The sequence below is a fragment of the Girardinichthys multiradiatus genome, chromosome 19 (assembly GCF_021462225.1).
Source record: "Girardinichthys multiradiatus isolate DD_20200921_A chromosome 19, DD_fGirMul_XY1, whole genome shotgun sequence".
In the NCBI taxonomy this organism is placed as follows: domain Eukaryota; kingdom Metazoa; phylum Chordata; class Actinopteri; order Cyprinodontiformes; family Goodeidae; genus Girardinichthys; species Girardinichthys multiradiatus.
The window spans coordinates 36,189,193-36,206,193 of NC_061811.1; the positions used below are offsets into that span (position 1 = coordinate 36,189,193).

A 17,001-nucleotide genomic window follows, 5' to 3' on the forward strand; every position below is an offset into this window, starting at 1 on the left:
AGAAGATAACCAGCAGCTCCTGTGGAAGGTTGAACTTCTTGAGTTGCTAGCTGCCTCCACAGTCTTGAGTGGATTGAGTTCAAGGTGGTTCTGACCACACCGCTGTACCAGCCGATCCACCTCCTGTCTGTGTACAGGCTCATCACTATCCTGGATCTGAGCAATAACTGGTGTCTGGGCTGATGGTGTTGAAGGCCAAACGGAAGTCCACAAACAGGATCCTGGCGTACGTCCCTGGGTGGTTGAGGTGGTGCAGGATAAATGTAGTCACAAGCTGACTGCATCATCTGCTGATCTTTTTGCACAGTAAAAAAACTGCTTAGGGTCCAGCATCAGGCATGATGAGGAGACATTATAAGGTCCTGAGTATATACACACATATATACACACAGTAGAATACATAAAAGCCCAACAAGACGCAGAATCATGTGGTTTTGTGATGGATTGAAATGTGCTTATTGTAAGCCAAAGGTATAGTTTCCCTGTTCCTATCCGAATATTGTGTCGACTTCAGTAGATGTAGTAATTAAAGGCGACCAGCACGGGGAGTTGAGTGCTATTGAGCAATAACAAAGAGCCTGACATTTCTTCAGTCAATACACGCCTGAGCAGAGGAAAGACCATGTCTGTGACTCATTTATTCATTATTCCACTTTTCAGGGCTATTGCAGTTGCAGGTGGCAGGTGACCCTTCACTAGTTTTGTTTTCCATTTTCCATAATCACTTTAAATGGAAAGGAATGGTCTTCAGTGAGAATTACTTTAAGAGCTTCTTTTTTGTAAACAGAGGTGTAAACAGCGATGTGGATGTTGCACTTGAATACGAAACATGACTGGCCTGCTTAGGGTCCTGACCTCAACCTTTTCGAACACATTTGGAATGAATCAGAGCAGAGGTTGCAATTCTGTTTTTTGCATCTATGAACACACTTCTAAACCTTCTGGAAGATGTTTGCAGAATAGTTTAAGTTGCTATTGCTGGCAATGGTGGGTCCATCAACAAATTGGACCTTATAGATTAAGAATATGATGTCATCAGAGTTCATGTACCGGAACATATAAAGGTAGTAGTAGACAGACAAATACTTTATGTAAATATATAAAACAAAATATAAAAAATATAAACCTATAACATTAATGTTCTGTTCCAAGAGAAGAAAAAGGTGTTGCTTTACTAGTCTTGGCTGCTGGAGTGGGGGAGCTTTTAGCTGGGTGAGGCTGGGATGGGAAGTCTGGGAAAGTTCTAATGACAGAGCAGCAGAGAGACGAGACACGGAGCCATAACCATGAATCACATAGTAATTAATGACCAGGTTCCCATGGTTGGGACTTGTTTGATGGTAAAACAAAAGCTATGTGGACCATGCAAGGGATATTTACACACACATTAGATAGATTAAGAAAAGCAGGGGGCTGGGGTTTGACAGGGGAGTGGGGGGTCAGGGTATATGGTGCTTGTGATAAGAGGAGGGTGAGGGCAAGACCATCAGGTAAAGTGGAGCTGGAGTTAATGACGAAGTTTTGGGCCATCTGGTTGATGAGTGATGAGGTAGGCCAAAGGTCCTTCTAATGATAGCCCTGACATCTCTAAACTACACAGAGGTCACACAGAGAAGCCACAAGGCAAAGCAAAGCAAAGCTGCCAGCATCAAGACATTACTGTCAAGTAGTCCAGTCATGCTGCTGTTGCATGCTTTGTTGTGAACTCACCTTTCAACAGTGAGTCAGTAATCCAGTTTCCCACAGGAAAGACAGCAGAGAAAAAAAATCAACCAACTAATTAAAGCATTTAATCAAGTGCCAAATAATGTGAGAAGGCTCACTAATTCTTTTGAAATGACTTGGATACAAATTATGGGACCCGTTTTCTTAAATTGAGTTTTTACAAGATAACATACAATGGTTCTTAAAACCTTGCACAAATTCCTGCTAAAATGCCTGAGACCATGATAAATCATAAAACTTCCTTCAAATATCCAGTGTTTCTCAGGTACAATTTAACTGAAAAACAGACTACTCTGTTAGAGGCGCAAATGTTGAAAGAAAGCAGTAATAACCTGGTTGGATGAGAGTCCACGCCTTTAAATTTATACTTGTTCAAAAACCTTTTAATTCAATTTCAACATTCAGTCTTTTTGGGTACACACCTATCATCAATTATATTGAATCGAATTTACGTGAAATAAAGTTCAGCTGTCCTATCATGATAAGACTATTGTTGGGCCCCAGCCATGGGTTACAACATTAAAGGCCAGTAAGAACTTTTCTGGAACTTTCAAAATAAATCGCATTAACCTCCTTCCAGCACAGCCAGAAACAGGAGGGGTAACAGCCGACTTTCCGTGATGTTAATGTTTGAATAAAAAACCCGCGTTCCAACAAACAGACCTCTTTCCATGCGGTTCCCCATGGGAACTGGACAGGAGAGGCACGTGCGTATGTCTCCTTACTGGCAAGGAAACATGAATCTTCAACTTAGATCCAAAAGTAACTATGATCACATGCAACGAAGTTAAGCAATTATTTGCTGTTCGAGTATCTAGCATTCATTCATATAAAGGGTGTAATGAGACAAGCGTGACTTAACTTTTCTTCTGAGGCCTCCAGAAGCAGCCCTCTTTGAAGCGTATTTTTGTTAGCTTCAACCGCTAACAGCTAAGAACACGTGCTCACCCACTTTATGAGTCAGCTGAAGATTGTTTACCCAGAAAGGTTGTTAGAATCTAGGAAATTTCCCTAAATATTATTTTACTAAACTTGATAACTAATTAAACACCATTAAGACCCATTTATCCAAAAGGTTTGGTTCTTTTTCAAAATAATATTTCCTTAAATATTATTTTACTAAATAAAGGCAGCTAATTAAATACTGTTGATAATTAGTCATCCAGAAGGTTGGTTTTATTTAGCAAATCCTTCTTTAAAATGTTATTTTATTAAAATAATGTTTTCTCTGATTTTGCATTGTGAATGGTTGTTTAAAGGTATACCAATTATTGCCTAAGTTAGTTCCTAGACTAACTTAACTTCATTTCCAGATTCTTCAAGATAATCCTTGGGTCTCAAACATAAATAACATTGCATGGTAATATTGCATCACTCTTTTGGTCATTTTTGATTCACTTGTTTATATTGTACATAGCCCATTAGTCTTCCTTATTCTTGCATTTTGCTTGGTAGTTTAGTTGGATTGTTCTAGTGTAGTAAAGAGTTTGTTGATTGAAATATGTTTGACTTTGTTAATAAATTCTTGTATTTTAAGAAATTGTGTCAATTCATTCTGTGTGTGTACAGAGTTTTGCTGTTCAATAATGCCAGAGCTTGGCTCATCCCTTTCAATTTTGTCCTAATACCACCACCTTATTGGGCTGGTATTCATAGGACAACCCTTAACAGAAGGAATTATTATTTAATAAAATATAAAAGTATTAATATTAAATACTAAATAATATCTTCATATTCATAATCACAACACTATATTGTGTCCACATCTCCAGTCTTTAGCTAAAGCCATTGTCATTTTGAGGCTGAAAGAGGACCCAAATGCAGAACGTGGTCGTGGCAAAAATTAAGTTCTTTGAACCCCATAGAGAATCTGTGGGATATTGAGAAGAGAACGTTGAGAGACTCAAGACCCAACACTCTGGACGAGCTAAAGGCCGCTATCGAAGCATCCTGGGCCTCCATAAGACCTCAGCAGTGCCACAGGCTGATTGCCTCCATGCCACGCCGCATGGAAGCAGTCATTTCTGCAAAAGGATTCCCGACCAAGTATTGAGTGCATAACTGTACATGATTATTTGAAGGTTGACGTTTTTTGTATTAAAAACACTTTTCTTTTATTGGTCGGATGAAATATGCTAATTTTGTGAGATAGGAATTTTGGGTTTTCATGAACTGTATGCCAAAATCATCCGTATTAAGACAATAAAAGACCTGAAATTTTTCAGTTAGTGTGCAATGAATGTAAAATATATGAATGTTAAATTTTAATCATGACATTATGGAAAATAATGAACTTTATCACAATATGCTAATATTTTGAGAAGGACCTGTATATATATTTTGTCGGGGTTTTGGAGTCTGTCTTTGTTTTTTTTTTGCCTGCTGCTTACACTGTTCCACCACTAGATGCCGTCTGAGCTTCGGAGGTGAGAAAGAACAGGTGCTCGCAATTGCTCATCAGTGAGGAGGAGGATAAGAGAGTAGCTCGCCAGCACTCCTACGCCTGAGTGTTTGCCTATTGTCAAGGCTCTGTCAACAAATGATTGTGAACCATCCGTTTGAGAGACCATCTTTTTCGACAGGCCGTAAAAACTGAAACGAGTCAGCTGAGAGAACGACGTCGCCGTAAAAGAAGGGGATACTGTTCCAGTTCATAAGGAGACGGGAGCAGGAAGCCAGCAGCTTGAGTTTGGCCGAGCAGAAGTGCTGGAAGAAAGGAAGAAAAGAACACAGAGCGCTTTGATGGCCGACTGAGACGCAGGAATCCAAGGTGCTTTGCGTCATGATAATATTTCAGTGGTGAGAATAGACCAGTCTAGGCAGACTCCTGATTGAGTGAGGGTGGATGCAGCTTTGGCAGAGAAGGATTTGGGATATTGATTGAAAAATCACGAAGCCATGTTTGGTCCATGAAGAGGGAGGAGTGGGATCGAGCTTATTCTATGCTGGGGTTAAGAGTAGGAGACGTCTCTGAAAGGCTTAAAGGTGGCACAAGCTCGCCAAAAGGGAGATTTTTAGTAAGGTGGAGATTAGATTATTTAAACATAGCAGTAAAGCCATCAGGGGAAGCGACACAGTGGTCAACCTCAGGAGATGGTAAAATGAGAGAAACAAGATAAATGAGTTGCCCCTGCAGGATTTGAAGCGGAGCCTGAGTGAGATGTTAGAATGCATGGGAGTATATGATCTACCTGAATGTAAAAGAGGAGTGAGAAACACACAGTGCTTGAAAGGCATATGCATGAGGAAACAGAGAAGAAAGCATGAAATCGCACCCTTAGAGACAGCCAGGACAAGCGTTGCGAGGGTGAATGACAGCGGGAGGGGCCAGGGAGCGGGTTGAGCGTCGGCTGAGCGGAGAAGAGGAAGTGCTGACGTGGCAGAGTTGGAGGCGAACTCCCGTAGAAGCTGAGTAAGAGATGATTTGGAGCGCTGGAGAGAATCCATGGACGAGATGAATGAAGCAGGGAAGATGGTCGGAGTAGAAGAAGACGTTGAAGCCTGGGGTGTGAGAGAAAGATCGGAGGAGAACCACTGCGGATGACGCGGTGGCTGGAGCCGGGTGGAAACAGGGCGACCTCGGCGAGGCTTAGCAGGAGGATTGGAGGAGTTGTTAAGGCGCTTTCCACTTGCCCAGAGCTGAGACGGGGAAAATGGGCTATCAAGGCGGAAGGCCAGACAGACGCTTCTACGAGCGGAAGAGGATGAAGGAGGGCGAGGATCCGTCATGAAAAAGTGTGAGGAACTGGCCAAGATGCCAGAGACGTGGTGAAGGCATGACACGGCTGATCATTGAAGCTCAGCTGAAGAGTAGTAGATTCTGCTTATGAAGGTATTTTAAAGCAAAGCCTAGAGGGATGGATTGGCTGAAGAGGAATGTGGATCAGGAACTCATTGGTTGGAGCAAAGAACGTGGTGGAGTAATTAGACAGAGCCGGAAGTGGAGGTGAGTCTTCCAAGTTGAATTTTCATCAAAACTCCATATGTACTTATTTGTCTATGTATGTGTTGGGACTCCAGCCATGGGTTACAACATAGATGAGCATGGACTCTGAACTGTATAAAGGCCGGTAAGAACTTTTCTGGAACTTTCAAAATGAATCACATTAACCTACTTCCAGGTCAGCGAGGAAGAGGAGGAGTCCAGGCTGAATCTGTGAACAAAACACAGTGTTCCAACATTACGTCCTCAATCCGGCTGTGTGCACCACAGCTAATGGAGAGGCTGCGTGTCAGCTGAAGGCCTTGAAAACACATTTGTGTATCACAAATAGATTGCACATATATTGAATGAAAATGCTTTGTATTCACAAAATAGCAATATCAGTGCAGTCTATAGCTTTGATTACATTTAGAAAATGGGACCTTGCAGCAAATTGTAATTTGCTGTTTATTTTTTCAGCCACAATTCATGATAATTTAATATATATCTGAGCGACATACAGATGAGGCCATCCCATATGTCTGGCATGGCACGGAATGACTGTGAAATACCCGACCTGTCCGAGAGCTGGGGGATTTATCATGGCAATGGATGTTCTAGCAGAACAAGAACCCTAAACATACAGCCCAGGCTACAAAGGAATAATTTAGATCAAAGAATATTCATATTTTAGTCTTGTCAAAGTCCAGACCATATTCCAACAATTAAATCAATGATGGCACACTTTTTAGATTTTTATTTGTAACAGTTTTTAAAAGGCACTCACTTTTTTCCTTTCACTTCACAGTTTTGCTCTACTCTGTGTTGGTTTATCAAATAAAATCCCTATAAAATAGGCTGAATGTTGTGGTTGGACTGCTTCAAAATAGGTTCCCATTAAAGAGATTGTGTTTAGCTGCTGTCCACTACAGTTCAAATAAAAAAATAAATATTTTTATAAAATTGAGTTTTATCTTTAACTTCTAAAGAGGCAGAAAATCAAACATTATGATAAAAAGGACTGTTCTCAGGAGTTTATAAGAAAAATATCGTACTGACCAGAATGACCTAGACTGAATCATTTTAGACCAATGAAAGATTCTTTAAAGTACAGGATGCGTTTTGATAAACATTCACTCTGCAAAATCAAAACATATTTCATCTTCAATGTTTTCCCAAAAAATTTTCTCTTGTTTCATTCGAACCCGATCCTGTTTTGCATTGTTTTGTCTTATTAAAGCCCACATTAAAGCTTTTTTTGCATGACACCATGTTCGATTGTCCCAGCTAGCACTGGGTGAGAAATGTGCTAATTCCTACAGAGCTTACAATCACAACGCAGATCAATTAGCTATAAAAAGTATTTAAAAGCCAAAACAACACGTTTATGCAGCATATTTGCAGCCTTCATAAATAAAGTGCTGTAAAAGTCACGCTGCACAACAAATGTGTTTGCACTTAATTACACTGTCTCCAGTTGCCTACAGAACAGCAGCTTGGTCAGCCATAAATGTCAAAACATCTCTGTTTTCCTCACCGCACTATACACTAACACATAGAACACTTTTCACAACCAAAACAGCCACACACAGCCTATCATGTAAAACAAGCTTATAATGATGCTGCCCAATTAGAGGGCTCGACGCCATCAAAGGGAAGGAAGTGGATGCTGAGATGTGGGGTGGGTGGAGCCAGAGTGGCACGAGCAGGAAGTCCTGACAGGCGTGGGAACAGGACCAACAAAGGATGGGTGGGGTTTGGATGTGGGAGGATGACACACAAACACACTGACAGCACAAGTGTTAATCATACTGCTAGTTGCATCTGTGAGGTGTGTTGGGATGCTGCTCTGATCCAGGCTATTGTGTTGAGTCGTCAACAGCCTGCAGTATTTATTATATTCTAAAATAAAATTTCTCAGTTAAGTTTATTTATAATTACAGGCTTGTATAAACACTGACATAAATAAACAGCACACATGCCTTTGTTCTTGAACAGAATCAGGTTAAGAGTTCAAACCATGACAGATCACACATGACCCACAAGCACCTGTTTCCATGTATTTTCAGTCAAACAGCAGTTTTGAAACTCTGGATGCTCTACACATTTATGGTTTCCAGGACTCCTGTGCAGTCAGGAAAAGCCTATTTTTTGTAACAAGCCTATTTTAGTTTTAGAGTCTTTTCTGGGTCTGGATAAAATTGGAAAGACAAAGTAGAGCACAGAAAAATATCTGTATTTTCAGGGAGCATTCCTTACTTCACTGTCTAAATGTAGCATCCATTTTCACATACCTGCCACTATTCATCCTTCTCTCCTTTCTTACCCATGAACCGTTGCATTTATAAAAGTTAGCTAAAAAGGAAAATTCAAAAAATTTGAGTCTGACTAATGATGGAACTTGGACATGAACTTGGACAAATGTTAAGGGGCCTAGGGTTCATGCTGAGAATTGTCTCTTTTGCCGTGGAGTCCCTGCAAACACATTTGGTATAACCTGTTTCCCACCAATTTTTGGCCACTTCATCCATCAGCAATGTTTAAGCAGCATGAGGAATAAACTGCAAAATAAAGCAAAAAGCTCACTGTCAGCTTTACCCACGCAAGCCCCACAGCTGACTGAGAGCTTCAACAGAGTGAGCCTGATGATATCTGATTGGATTAGTGGGTGGAATTTTTCTTTAAGAGAACTTTCCACCCAAGGCGGCGCTCTTGCCACGTCCCACAGACTCACGTTGCTTCTCTCTGGGCCTCACAATCAGCAGTGATAGCCTGAATACTCCACACTCAAACAAGATGGATCTATTTTCAGCTGTTGTCAGGGCAAAGCTGCAGAAAGAATGCGTGCCATCTCCTGCTGTAGGTGTGTGTGTGTGTGTTGGAGGGAGCATAATCTGGTGTGTACATGTTAATATGGGAATGCATGTGTATTCATTTTCTGTGTCAGCCTACATGTTGCAACCACTCGCATTTTATGTGTTTTTTTCACATAACCACCAAAAATTAAGGTTCTTATGTTTTTCACAAACCTGAAAAATGCACATAGATGAAAAATAAGCCTACCAAGATATGGCCATCCACCTGAACTGGCATTAACCAGAGAAGCAGTCAAAATGCCTATGGTAACTCTGGGGGAGCTGCACAGTTCCACTGTTCAGGTGGGTCAATCTGTCTACTGGACAATTATTAGTCATAAACTCCATAAATCTGGCCTTAATGGAAAAGTGTGCAGCATGTTGCAGTCACCAGCCACGGGGGAAACAGTAAACATTTGGAAGAAGATGATCTGGTCAGATGAGACCAAAACGAAACATTTTCGCCTCTATGCAAAATACTGAACACACCATCCCCAAAGTGAAACATGGTGGTGGCCGCATCATGCTGTGAAGATTATATTTTTTTACCGGGACAAAGAAGATGACCAGAGTTGATGAGGAGACAGATGGAGCTAAATAAAGGACAATCCAGGAAAAAAAAACCTGGGAGACTGAGTGAAGGCTTTGCATCCAGCCATTAAACAACCCAAGTCATTCAGCCGAAGGTGCTGCGGAATGGGCTTAGAGTAGACCAAGCAGATCAGCATATTCAGATGTAAGAATGCCCCACGTTTGTTTTAGAAAGATTTTGACAACCCTGTATACATTTTTCTTCCACTTCCATTATTAACTGCTTTGTGCATGTCTGTTACATAAAATCGAACAATAATATGTAGGCGTTTGTAGCCTTAATGTGATATAGTTTAAAGGTTGTTAATACAAGGCAACACTTTGAAATAAGTAATCAGCCGGCAAGTAAGACTTCGATTAAAAGCTTCTACGTTTTGTAGTCAGAATGAAGTCAGACCAGCAAGTGCTAACATGCTGAGTGTGGCAGCTAAGCAGTCTCACAGAAGAAAGTCCAACCATCCCTGAAGGCAAATCTCACAGCTCTACACAGCGGCTTGATTTTCTGACAGCCAGTAGGAGGACAGGGAGAGCAGTAAAGTGTGACCCACAACTAACAAACAAGGTTTCTATGATGCTGCATAATTAGCCATTTACCTGCTAATATACAGTTTTTAGGTCTTCTCATGTGTTTTTTAAAGCTTTGTCTGCACATGGATATGCCTTCGTTTGTTGTGCACAACTTTGTGTTTAGCACTGTAGTCTAATGCCTGATTCACACGGCAGGATTTTTATGTCGATTTCTGACAAATTCCCCTTCCGACATGCTCTGATTATTGTGATGGCTCTTTCTCACAAGATAATCTTATGAGAAATTTCTGGGAAGAGCATTGGGACCACTTCAACTTTAATTCAGGGATATTCAACATATTGAATTGTCTTGGTCCAATATTCTACCATATGGGATGTTCCCCAAGGACAAATGTGCATGTGACCAGTTGAATGTGATGCATAGCCAATCAGAAAGCGAGGTGAAGGAAACATCGAGAGGGTTTGCGAGATTTCGTGTCTGACATCTGAATGTTCATGAGGGAAATCTGTTCGCGTGTAGTGTGCTGCGCTTGCAGTGTGGCTGGACACCACACACCGAACATGCTATATTTACTATTTTTTATTGTCACGTGTGGGGTCTCAGGTTTTGAAAATCAGCCGACAATTTTAAAATTTGCCATGTGAACCAGGCATAACAAGTCACAAGATGTGTCTTGTGTGGTGAAGTTGAGGACCCAAATGCAGGGAATAGACAGACATTTGAAAATAAAAAACACTTTGTACTAAAAGAACGAGAAAAGCAAAAACTTACAACAAACCAAAGTGCAGGAATAATCTAAAACAATAAATCACAGACGGACCACTAGGTACAGGCAAACAGGCTGGTGGCAACAACAGAAGGACCTGAAACTGACTTAGAAGACCAATAAGTATTTATACAAGGCATTACTGGAATGCTATACATGTGACATAATGAGCAGATGAGAGAAAACTGGGGGATGCAGGGAGCTGGGACACTGAGGGAATACACTGGGTAAATTAAGGAAAACAGAAAACTATCACAAAAACCTTGTAAACTCTAGCAGAAATGAAACCTGGGAATACACAGAAAGTAAAAATACTACAGATTGCAAGGTTACCATGATAAACAGAAGGAACAAGGAAAGAAAGACACAAAAACCAGAAGTGGCCTAAGCAAAAACAATACAACATAAATAATGAATAAAGATCTATACAAAAGGTGACAAAGAAAATTAGAAACAACAAGAAAACAGGAACTAAAATTTACAAAGATCTCAAACTAAAGACTACATCCCGGAGAAGAATAAAAATACCTATGAAATGCTAAAGTACAGAACAAAAGCACAAGGAATCTTAAAACTAAGGAATGAACTGAATATGGCAAGCAAAGTGGCAAATCCTAAAACGGAAAAAAACAAAAACAAAGATCATGACAAAATGTTGTTTTCAAGCTTTCAGCAAAGAAACAAGCATAGACAAACAGCTGGCTCTCCACATTTTAATAGAAAGTGGCTCATTTAAGTTCAGTTCAATGCCAAAATACTATATTAACTCTCAAAGGAAATTGAAATGATGATTCATTGTCTGTATTTACAAATGTTCCATATTTAGTTTGTTTCTTCTATAATAGAGGTGTTAATGTGTTGGGACACAAAGCCCCATTTTCTCTTAGCCATTCTGCAAAATAGGAAAAAGAGAACATGCAGCTCAAGTAGGGATGGTTACCGAATTCGGTACTTTTATTGGTACCGACCAAATTCTGTAGGTACTACCGAGTACCTATTCACGTAAAATCAAACGGTACCATGTTTTGGTACCATCATTATGACACTGAGGGAGTGGAAGAGCTGTTAGCTGTAATGCTCCACTTGTGAAAGTAAATCTGTTGGACCTCTTCCTGGCACTCAGAGAACAATTCTAAGTGATTCTCTGTCGGACAGGACACGGTAAAAATAAAATAAAGAAATAAATAAAATATATTGTGTATATGAAGTTTATATATGGAATTTAACAATTAGCCTTAAATGTTTTGTGTACTCTATTACTTATATGATGTATTTTATTATGTTTTCTTCCCTTGTTTATTTGTCTTATTTACTTTATTAAGTTTAGGTCATTCAGCCTGTCCTGAACAAAGTATGAAAATCAGTCCTGGGTGTAATAGGTGCATTTACATTTGTGTTGTTCAAAATGTGAATTAGAGCACAATGTCCCTCTTCAACGAATAAAATAAAAAAAATGTTTTTAGATGATTTGCAAAAATAATTATTTGTTTGTGTATTTAACGTGGAGAATATGTATTTATTTGATATATTAATTTTCACAATAAATCTTTATATCAATTATATATTTTTTTATTGAATTGTGGTGTTTTTGGCCTTCCATATCCTACATTCTGGGTAATCCGGATAGTTTGTGTTTTATAGACTACTCCTGGTATGACATGTTTATCTTTAAAATCCTCCCTCTTCAGTGCTGGGCAGTCCTGTGCAGGTGCCCAGACATCAGAGGGATGGGCAGAGGGCTTGGCCCACACCTTGGACGTGACTGATCCCCCAAGACCCAGCGTTGGATCTGTGCCCTACCTCTCTCCCTGTGCCTTTATGTCCAGCGGACTGCTGCTCCTGTTGTTTGCTGCTGACCTCACTCTGTACCCATCGCATGGCTAGTCTGTGTGGGTGCCTGGTGTGTGTTTGCCTGGGGCTATTGTGGCCTTCAGTGAGTCTACCTTAGGTTCTGAGTGTTGTAGGGTGTTCTTTGAAGCCATATGCAGCCTTGATTTAATAAAGTAAATCACACACTTAGGATACCATGTCCAGATAATGTTTTTGTAGATCAAAGCTCCCATGGCAAATGTAGGATAACAGCCTATTCATATCGTATGCCTGAAATTTCAAGACAGTGTCATGATTCTGCACTGTTTGTCTGCATAATCTCTGTCTGCCTGCTCTGTGCTGCAGCTATTAGGAGGATTGCTTTCACCTGCTCCTTTATTACACCTCACCTGCTCCACCTGTTCTCCTTCCTTTATAAGCAGCTCTCTGACAAACAGTGCCAGATTTTCAAAAGCCTTTGTGTGAGTAGTGTCCAGTGTTCCTTTGTCTGCCTGCCTGATGTGATCTTGTTTTTGCCTCACAGATTTCTCTGCCCTTGCCTTGCCCTTATCCGATACCTCACTGGATTCTGGACACTGACCTGTTTCTGTGCCCTGACCACCGCACTCTGCCTGTTCACTGGGTTTATTAACCTGCGAGCTTGTGTGACGTTATCCTGCTGTCATTTAACCACCGCACCGAGGAGCTGAAATTCACCTTCTGTATTCTCCCACGGATTCCAAAAAGGTTAGAGGCTTTTATTCTGAGTTTGTCACCATTCTCAACCCTGTGCTCAGCTACTAACTTATCTGTCTGCCCTTAGTTTCCTGAGCCTGACGCTGGTGGTGGTTTCCTACCGAACGTCGCCCAGAGCTTTTAATAAACCTCTTGAATTTTATCTGTCTGGTTGAAATTCCGGGTCCTCAGAACCTCCCGTTAGAGACAGGGCATGTGGGGTCAAAAACATTAAATGATATGCTGAGAAACGCGTTACCTTGTATTACTAATAACAGTTAGCCTAGCCTCTTAAGCATATCGATGACCAAACCCTTTGACTTTTTGAGCTTTGGAAACTCATGGTGTTTGGAACATGGCTAATGTGTATGATATAATGTCATTCCCCAAGTTCTTAAGTTTTTTTACCACTCTACTTGTCTTTTGAGAAGCTTCTGAAAGAAGCAAATGTCAACATGACTGTCAGATACTCTGTGAACTGCCTAATGTTGCTGTGTTTGTAATGGTGCTCTCAGAGATGGAACCAAGTCATTGCACTGCAAGTCACAATTGTCTTTCCACAAAACTCTTGAGTCAAGTCCAAGTAAAGACCTGCCCTGCCACGCCTCAATGCAAGGAGTTCCTCTTTAAAGGGAAACTAAACCCGACGCAAAAGCATAACCCCGCCCAAAGTGAGACTGAGGGGCAGGGCCAAGTGTGGGGATGAGTGGAGGGGGTTAAGCAGGGGTGTGATCAGGAGGACAAGAGTGAGCAGAGTGACACTGGTAGTTTCACCCTGGATAGATCAAACTGGTAAGGCCTGACCGTTATCAGTTGGAGCTGCTGACACGGCGACGTCAGTGCTGACGAGGCAGTGGAGTAGCACTTTAAACTCTGGACTTGCCAGGTGTGTGTCTGAGTGAAATGATTTTATACCCAAACGCAGGGGCTGTGACATAAGCATGTACCAAGCTGTAACATTTGAACCAATTGGAAAATTCAACTACAGTAGCCACCATTCAACCCAAAGAGGGCAGCACTAAGATGGTTTTAGGATATATTTTGCAGAATTAAACAAGTTTACATGAAATTTTAAAAATTGCACAGTAACAAACACAGCACACTTAAGACAGCAGTTTAATCCTCAAAAGTTGATTTGGGATTTAGTTCCTCTTTAAGATAACAATAAGCATACATTTGTTCTAGAATTAGCTTTTGATTCATTGTTCTTTAAGAAATTAGATGCTTGCCCCTCTTTTAGCTTTCAGCTCACATGTTTTCCTAACCTAAATTTATTTCTTTTTGATCACATTGTAGGCTGTCAGCAAATTAAATTATGTGTAATGTTTCTGTTGTGTTTGACATGGAGATTATGAGAGTTTCCTAAAACCTGTCTGGAAATGAAAAAATCTTACTTTCACTTACTATAGAAATGTATATTTGACACTTAGTAAAATACACCGGATCATATGAATAAAATGTATTTAAACAATTTGCATTTTAAATAAATAATTTAGCAAACATATTTTACCATATTACTGTCATTAAACCTATCTACAAAACTAAAGCATTGTTTTTGACATTAATTACTCCTAAATAAGACAGAACATTTGTTCTTTAGGTGACCCACCAGCTTGGCATGAAGGTGAGGAGGGAATATGAAAACTTAGGATTTTTTTTGCCTTATTTTTTAATTCTTAAAAAAAAAAATGACTTCAAGGAAGACATTACAGGCTGCTCTCTATCTCAGAGCATTTTGTGCTGGATCCATCACCCAGCACAATAGCCACTCATCCTGTACCTAATGTCCAAAAAGCCTCTGACTGCACTTGTGTCACTGCCTCCAGGCTTGCAATTAAGAATCACTTAAAAAACTTGCTTCTGTCTGGATTTAAAATCTTACTGAAACTGTGTGTACATTATGATGCAGAGATATGCTGAAAAGTAGCCTATGCATTGTTTGGACGATGCTGTGAGAAGTTGTTTTCTCTTTTACTAAATTTGCACAGGCCTCCCTGAGAGCAGTGGAAGACAGGACCTCTCTACCCCTTGGAGGTAAACAACAGGGTAGATGCAGCATGCCAGTGGGGGTTCTAGACCAGATTTTCCAGGGCGGCTTGTGTATTTTCATGGGGGCACAGAATAAAAGAAACAAAAAAGAAACATGGCAATATTTCATCTTTAATTATATTGACTGGAGCTGCAGACCCCTGATCTAGTAAATGAAAACTGTGATCCTTTCTCAACACAGCTAAAGCTAAAAGTCGAACAGCTTAATTTTTTATTCAGTATTAAAATAAAACTGTGAAGGTAGAAAATTTACCAATCAGTTACAGTTTCTGTGCCAGTGCATATAAGAAACTGATTTTGATCTTCAGTACAGGGGCCATAATGGGCCAGAACCAGTTCTACAGGCGCACTGGCCTTTGTTGGCACCCACCACTTTTGTTTGTAATACTTTCTGAAGTGAGACATCAGGTCTTTTCATGTCAAAGGGTTTAAGTCCTAGTGTCATAAGTCACTGTTATTAAAGTCCTTGTCAACTCCACGGACTTTTATAAAATCATCAAATTGAGTCTAAAGGCATTAAATTTGTTACTTAAATCTGACTGGATACTGAGTCATATGGCTTGAGTCCACACCTCTGGCTGCTCTTCTTGTACCATCCTCCTTCTAAATCACATCACTTACACACTCATTGCTAGTCTACATGTGGACCAAATGACATCAATGTTAGACCATGCCCTCTTAGTATTTTACATTTTATCATTCAGCCGCAGAAGTGACGAACTTGTACATGAAGTTTCTTTTAAGTTTGATTTTCCCAGATTTTAAACCCCATATCATTTGACACCAGAGTTGCTCCTAAAATAACAACACACATGGGAAACAATGTACTACACAAATCATTCCTCCAACAAACAATGCATGAAACCCAGAGCTGGATTGAACACGAACACCCTCAAAAGTTTGCCACGTGTTGAGATGAAACTGATTTGATAGAAAATAGAATAAGTGGCACTGGGAGGAAACTCCATCTGATGTGGATTTCCTGTTTTATATGAGGCTCCTCCATGTCTCATAATCTATTAATACCTTCTCAGCAGTATGAATGCAAGAAGGCCTTCAAATACACTCTTTTCCTTGCCTGCAGCAGATCACAAACTGTGCTGCACGTCCACATATGAGTTGTATGAAGCTGTTTGTTATCAGCAGGAACCCAAGTCTACATGAAGGAGGAAATGCTACTGGTTCCCACCGTAACTCAGCACAGGCCTAATCAGTTATGGTAGCTTGATGAATGGAAGGCTTCAGTCCACACAGGCCTTTGCCGCAAGCCGCTAACAATGAGTCAGATTGGTAAATTTGACAACTATAGCTGTGCATGAAGGACTCCGAAAGGTATTTGAATGCCACCCCCCCCCCCCCCCCCCCCCCCCCACAACTCCTTTGGTCCTGTGAAATGAAAGACTTCATTTTCTCACACATACACAAAACTGTATATCACTTTAACTGCATTCCACTGCTAGACCTCTATACACAAAAATCAGCATAGAGAAGAAGGGGTAAAACAACAAGCATCATGTTCTGATACAATCAAATTCAAAAACAAAAAAGCGCACATCTTAAAACCTGCCTGGCCGCTAGAGAACAGCTGTCAGGTCTCATTAAAGGGCATATCATTTTTACAGCTTTATCATTTTCAAATGTATTTGGTTTTATATTGTTTTAACCTGATCACATCTTTATTTCCAATTAAGTATGTATTTGGGTTGAAGTGACTGACAGCTAACTTGGACCTGGATTGTTGGAATTACCGACATCCAAGGCCGGGTTGGGATGGTAAACATAGCATGCTAGTGAAAATATACCCATAATTTCTTTTGTTCCATTATTCTGCTTGAAGCGTTACTCATTGTGCCCCAGCACCAAACTGTAAAGTCAGCTAGGAAGTCTACTGTACATCACATTGGAGCTGCTTGTACAGGTACAGAGATTTTTACAATGTTTGGAAGTAAAATACCTACTTTTTGCATAATTGGTTTTAAACTTGAGGAAATGTACTTGGTGCTGCTCTGCATTTTTGTTG

General features: G+C 40.4%; 1 long non-coding RNA gene across 1 annotated transcript; it reads left to right on the plus strand.

The window, feature by feature from the left end:
• The first annotated feature begins 12,667 nt into the window (after positions 1-12,667).
• On the plus strand, positions 12,668-14,407 carry LOC124855821. Its single transcript, XR_007035161.1, has 2 exons — positions 12,668-12,944; positions 13,021-14,407. It is a non-coding gene; the product is annotated as an uncharacterized LOC124855821 (long non-coding RNA).
• The last annotated feature ends 2,594 nt before the right edge of the window (positions 14,408-17,001 follow it).